Source organism: Cariama cristata, unplaced genomic scaffold (assembly GCF_000690535.1).
Source record: "Cariama cristata isolate BGI_N322 unplaced genomic scaffold, ASM69053v1 scaffold19914, whole genome shotgun sequence".
Lineage (NCBI taxonomy): Eukaryota > Metazoa > Chordata > Aves > Cariamiformes > Cariamidae > Cariama > Cariama cristata.
In genome coordinates, this window is record NW_009614929.1 from 72,081 (window position 1) to 79,250 (window position 7,170).

The following is a 7,170-nucleotide window of genomic DNA, read 5'->3' on the forward strand; positions in this document are numbered from 1 at the left end:
GTCAGCTGTTATGGCAGAGACACTGAAAGAAAACACGGAGAGGAAGCAAAGGTTCAGCAACATGTAACAATGCTTCAAATTTCAGCATTGCTTTCAAAAAACATAGAAAATCTACATGCAAAACTGATTGATAACATATTTTCAAAGACACTATCATAGTTATTTGGAACCAATTCCTCAGTTATGGAACCAGGAGAGACACAGGAAAAGAAATAAAAACGTATCATATGGATGATGGAGGTACATTTTGACGTTTGTAAAAGGTAGGCTTTTTCAACAATTCTAAAGAAAAATTTCCAATGTTCTCCAAACAGAATCTTTTTCTTGCTTTCTGAAACCAAATAAACCCATAAAGAAACAGTAAATATTTTACCAATGTTAAAATCTAAATAGAATCCACCTCACAATCAATGCGTTTGATTTTTCTTTAATTGCACAGTTTAAGCTGCATCTTTACTGTGAACACTATAGGCCTACACTGCAGTTTTGTAGCATATAAGAATGTTTTTAACCATAATCATGTTTATGAAAAAAAGCCAAAAAAAACTCCAGGGGAGTAACTCTGAAGCCCTGACATACCTGGGCATTTTGTCAAGAATGGAAGACTCTAGCAAAAAAATACCAGCAATGTGCACTCACGGCAAAGAAGGCCAGCGGAGTCCTGGGCTGCATTAGGCAGAGCGGTGCCAGTGGGTCAAGCGAGGTGATCCTTCCCCTCCACTCAGCCCTGGTGAGGCCAAATCTGGAGCGCTGGGTCCAGTGCTGGGCTTCCCACTACAAGAGACAGGGACACACTGGAGCGAGTTCGATGAAGGGCCACAAAGACGATTGAGGGACTGAGCATCTGTCATACAAGGAGAGGCTGGGAGAACTGGGACTGTCCACCCTGGACAAGTGAAGGCTCAGGGGATCTTATCTATGTGTATAAATACCTGATGTGAGGGTGTAAAGAAGACAGAGCCAGGCTCTTCTCAGTAGTGCTCAGCAACATGACAAGAAATGATGAGCACAAATCGAGGCACATGAAACTCCACACAAACTCAAGAAAATACCTTTTTACTGTGCAGATGTCCAAACACTGGAACAGGTTGCCCAGAGATGTTGTGGAGTTTCCATCCTTGGAAGTGTTCAAAGTTTGACTGGACATGGCCCTGGACAACCTGCTGTAGGTGACCCTGCTTTGAGCAGGGGGTGGAACTGGATGGTCTTGAGTGGTCCCATCCAACCTCAGCTGTTCTCTGATCCTGTAAAGTTCATCTCTGCCTGATGCAGGTCGACTAAGGACTGAGACAAACAATTTCCCCTTTTCCTATTTGATTCTATACTGCTCCTTTAATTAGATAAACAGAAAAGGAGCATTCTGTTTTCTTGGTTAAGAATCACATCAAAAAGCTGCCCTCTTTCTTATAGTAAGCTATTGTTAGCTAAATACATTCAAAGAGTCGATTCATTCCAGTGCTCCAAAGCTCAAAAGGGGTAAAGAACTGATGAAGTGTTTTAAAGACAATGTACTGTCCACGTGCCAGGTCTCAGAGGAGCGATACTGCAGAGGAGTGATATCACTCCCAGAGGGATATTGCAGATACCAGACCACTCACAGAGGAAATGTCCCTTCAGTACAGATCACAGCTGCAAAGGCCTGACAAAGGCAGAACTTACAAATTCTTGATTCTTTAACACATAAAGCAGGCAATTCACACACAAAAATAAATGAAGTACAGTAAGTCCCGACAGTTGTGTGACAGTTAAAGACATGCTTCTAGGGAAGGTATTTCCAAGTTTGGTCAAAGTTCTCAAGCAGCTGCTGACACATAGTGGTAATTCAGGGAAATAAACTTTTATTCTTAATGATCCAGACTCAACTGCCTCAAAAACTGTGCTAGAAATTAAGTCTACGCTTACAATGCAGCCTGTTCCAAACTCTGCTTTGCTGACATATGGCCTCAGCATGCTTCCTGTCACTTTGCATTTTTCCTAGGACAGATGTGGGCTGTGCCTTGAAGCAGGCTGCCTCTGTGCTCCCCGTTGCACTCAGAACAGCTGCATTACAGCTGCACACAGTCTTTTACCGCAAGAGGAGAGGAAACAGCCGAATGCCGCTTTTGAGAACGGGATTGCGTTCCTGTCCTTTACAGGAAGGATGCCAGGCTACTTGCAGTAAACTTTGCAACCTCAAAAAACAGGGAATTTGCTATTAATAAATGAATATATACAGCTTAGCCAAGAAATAGGGAAATAAGAAAAATATCTAAAACTTTTTCTTCAAATCTTTTTAAACAAAGCACCCCAGTTTCTTGGCGAACACTGAAGTGTTTTCTTTCTGCATTTAACAGAAGACCTAAGATGCTTGACCGGAGTTCTTCAAGGACAGTATGAATCACATTGCTTTAATACAAAATCAACTCCCAATTTCCTGACTTCATGAGGAAAAATCAAATATTTGTGCTTCTCTCCAATACATTGCTACATTAGGCCATAAGAACCAGCATAAAGACTGTAATGAAGAAAAAAGGAAAACAGTTCAGGAGTAATGGCTGTCATCCCTGCAGACCCCTGTGCTGCTGCTGACGCGAGAGAGTGAGGCCACAGAGCACAGCTCAGTGTCACAACGATCAACCAGTGCATGCCCAGATGTGATACAGCTCAGAGCTCTCTGTTCCTACCAGAGTTAGTCCATAATCTAATCAACCTGCTACAAAAATCAAGAGATGCTGGTAAACTTAAAAAATGACCAACAGAACTCAAAAGACAAATACGCTGTGATGCAGCATTGACATCATTGTGGAAATGTATGTTGCATCATCGTTGCTCATCAGCATGGTCCCTTTCCTACCATTGCAAATGTGCAACATTCTCAGATCATGAAACTGTAAATACAGTAGTAGATGCAAAAAGCCTGCTTTTCACTCATATTTTCATGTCCCTGTTCATAGGATGTGTGTGCATAAAGATAACAACCTCACATATGTAAAGGTTTAGAAGTTCAAGTGTTCAACACAGCAGAGATATTCTAATGTCCAGGTTCATGGCACATCCAAGTCCAGAAGCTGAGATCCTTTTCTCTTAAAAAAATATCCCTCATGCATGACAGCAGATACTCTGTTCACCCGTTCTCTTGCGAGGTCTATGCACAGTAATGCCACCACGGTCTGTGAATCTACTCTTCATCCACCCTGGAATAAATGAAAGGAAAAGCAGGTCCTCCTTGTGGTATATTCAGGTAACAAGTTCAGGCCTATTGAAATCCACAGTTATTTCACTCAAAAACTAAACTATAAATACTGCAAAACACACTGGAATTTCACTGAGGGTTTTTTATGTTATTTTCCACATAGCTTCTATCAATTCTTCAATGATTTTTTAAATGTGCCCAGAAATTGAATCAATAAAGAGTTCAAAATGGAATGTTCATTTTATACAGACTTTCAGAAAACTATTCTCACTTTTTTCTCCTCAAATGGAAATGCTGCTCATGAACCGAAGGCTTTCTTTAAGGATCATAAATAGAACATCTCCTGTTCAAATTGAACTAGAATTCCTAATGACACAACTATGCTTTATACTTTCTCTTTCGATATGTATCTTTGAATCATATCTGAAAAGCAACAATATAACCCTTATAAATGTGGAATATCTTTCCTCCATTTAAAAGGCAGGCTGAATAGAAATGATGCTTTATTTCTAGCTTTTGTCACCACTATTCCTTTGCAGTTTCAGTCTCTCACATCTCTACTGTAAGTTCTACTGTCACTGACAGCAGTTATGGCAACAACATATGCAGCAATAAAAAATGTTTAGAAATTCTAAATTACTTGAAAAGGTTCTTAACACAAAATGAATTTGTATTGTATGCTTTCTAAATTAGAAAATCCATTACACCTCAGAACTTAAAAAAAAAAAAAAAAGAAATTAAAGCTTGCTTTTAAAAAAAGCCCTATTGCACTATACTTACACTGGACTTTGTTCAGGTATCTGTGTGCTTTGGAAATCATGCAGAAGCTGATTTCCTAGGATTGTAATGATATGCAATAAGAGAGAAGAACTTCATTGTTAAATTGCATAGCCCAGTATAAACTTTTGGCTAACAGTGAAAAAGCAATTATTTAGAGGCAATTGTGCATTTTGGGTGCACCAAAATATTCATGTCAAATTTGTTAAAACGTACAATATAAAAAACTGAAATAAAGATTCCAGTACCTTCACATTAACTTCAACCCAGACTAAACTCGGTGTGGCTGTATCTGTTTACCGATAGAACTTATTAAATTCTCCTAGACTTAACACCTATTCTACAGTGCTTAGTGTTACGAAGCATGCTGCATCTCAGCAGCCTTAAGGCACTCCTACCTCTGCTGCTTCAGGGTATGTTAGAAGGTAGTTTAATCAGTCACTAGCCACTTTTGTTTCAAGCAGAATCTTAATATGAAAGAGTTTCTTCAAGAAATTGAGACACTGCGTTAGCTGTATGGTGAAATGAGCTGCTTTCAGAACAGAGTGTTCCAGAACTCGACTTAGCTGATGGCCAGGACTGGCAGAGCACACTCATCTTGAAGCGAGTCACGGCTTCTCATGACATCTTGTGGCAGCGTGACAACCTGACAGGGGTTTTGTTTTCACAAAAAGTAATTTAAGATGTTGCAAAACAGTGATATTACAGAAAACCAAACACACAACAAAAAGCACCAACTTCTAATCAAATTAAGCTGAACAGACCAGCAACATTTTTTTAAGTCAGAAAAATTCCCCATGAGAATATTTAAAACCACAAAGTATAAAATAGTAAGACCATTATTTTAAAGTAATAATGTCAGAAAACTGAAACAAGTTCAGTTTGAAGCAATTCAAACTGCGTGTAAGCTACAGATCTAAAGACAAGTATGTACTATTAATACTTCATATATTCTTGCTTACACTAACTAGAAAATCAGAATCTCCTTTTCAAATTGTGGCTTGCAGGGAGAGATCGGTACAGAAGGGAAAAGCTTCATTGTCCAGAAACTTTATTACAAGCTGACTCAATTAAGTTAATTTATGCTGATATTTATGTTGCATGTAACTGGAGAAATATCAAAATAGCAAATTTTAGTTTCTATTTGTTTTCAAATTGTATTCTGAGAAAAAATGTCTTTTAATTATGTCTGAAATAACACAAAATCTGGTTTGATACTGTCCTAACTGAAAAACATAAGTCCCAGAGGAATCAATAAATGGCCCACCTTGAAAGGGCAATCAGAGGTAGCTCTAATTAAATAAAATTAAATCCAACAAAATGACTTAAGATATAGTCCTGTTTTCAAAACCACACACATCCTCAAGGCACTCAAGAAAGATGTTTTCCCAGTCGTTCACTAAGTAATGCTTAAATCACACTATTTTTTGATGGAAGGTATTTCAGTTTCTCTCTATGCGACTTGGCGTCTGAAATCCTGACTCAGCCCCTCATACAGCTTCTGGAACAGTGGCAGATTTTCCTGTCAGGGCAGAAGCAACTGGCTTTGTCTAGACTTTGCTGGAGGATAACAGAACAAAATACAAGCAGGTTTTACATAGTGAGAGATGAGCACTGGAGAACAAAGAGAAACCTTCTGGGATGAACACTCAACTAAAACTGCTGCTCTTACTGAACAGTCACGAAAGGGTTTTCAAAACCAAATGTCTGTGGCAGCACCTTCAAAGCAATAAAATTCTATACCAGGAACAACTCATATTTGGCCTTCAAATGTGAAAAAAAAAGAAAAATCTACATTTCATTCAGATCATGTACTCTTCAATTACTGCTTCTGCCAAATTTAGCCACAGCACAAAGGTGCAATGAACAACCAAGACCCTCCATGCTGCAGAGGCATTCACATGAAAAGCCATTCCAGGCAGTCCTGTTCCTATTGAGAAGCACCCTCTGGAAATCCAGGCGAAGGTGCTCCTGGGAAGGAAATGAAAGAGGAACATTTTAAACAGTCTCTACTCAGCTGTTCCCTACCTGTAAAATGGTACAGCAGACCCATCAGACTAGTGGAAGACTTAAGCAAAGATGCCTGTAACTGCTTTGGAAGGTATTGATATGAAGCAAATAACATCAGTCCTGCATGGAGAGGACTCATTCCACTAGATCCCTACCTTGTTCTTGAGATATTCATGATTATTTTGTAAAAATGGTTTGAAAGATCTGATCTGTATCATGCAAGTACTGCTCATCTTTCCAAACCATGTGTGAGAAGTGTACTTGTGTGTCTTCCTTACACTCACGTGTTACTGTGTCATGAAATACATTAGGACAGGTAGGAAGGACAGTCTTGTCAGAGCTAGGATTGAGGAGACCGAGAGGCTCAACTCATCACCCACCACAGGCTTGTCACACACAGCATAAGCTGCCTTATGCCTCAGATCAAAAATTTATACCATAAAAAAAGGGCACTTTCCCGCAGAGATACTCTGTTAAAGTCTGCAAAGTGCCTGAAGGACTACTGTAACTCCACAGAAACAATTAGACATTTAAGACCCTGTGTACTGTCTTGTCAAGCTGCATACATTTACTCCGTGTGTAATACAGAACTTTATGTCATAACCTACTAGAGACTGAAAAACAGATTTTTGGCACAAGATTTGCTGGCACAGTTACACAAAATATAATTAATGGGAGGTTGTGAAGCATGGATTGGGCATGCAAGTGTTAAGCCGTCCTTCACCATCACAGGTGTGCTTTTGGCAAAATCTGAAGAGGTTGCTGGGGGCAGGGAAAGAAGTCACCATAGACACAGCATATCACGATATCCAGTATGAAAGACAACTAAGCTGTTGCTAAACAGAGAAACAGTGATGGGCTACAAACCCATAAATCCTGATCTCTAAATCCTCCACTCTGAAAAATGGTCTCCAGATAAAAACCAGGCTTTCATCCATTTTTACAACACAAACCAAAGCAAAATCTTGAGACAGTACGACATGCGGTACACTGCACAAAACATCTTTCTGCAACCGTCTTCGCCGTCAGAACGTAAAAGCACACGGATCTCGTAGTCACTAGATGGAGCCATCTGGCGTATTACTTCTGCTCCTCAAGTGTTTGAACCTCAAATTTCAGGGAAAGATTATTTGGGTCAGACCTAAACATACTAACTAGTAAGTGTTGCAAAGAAGAGTTTGGCTACCTCCCCCCCCCCCCCCCCCCCGCGC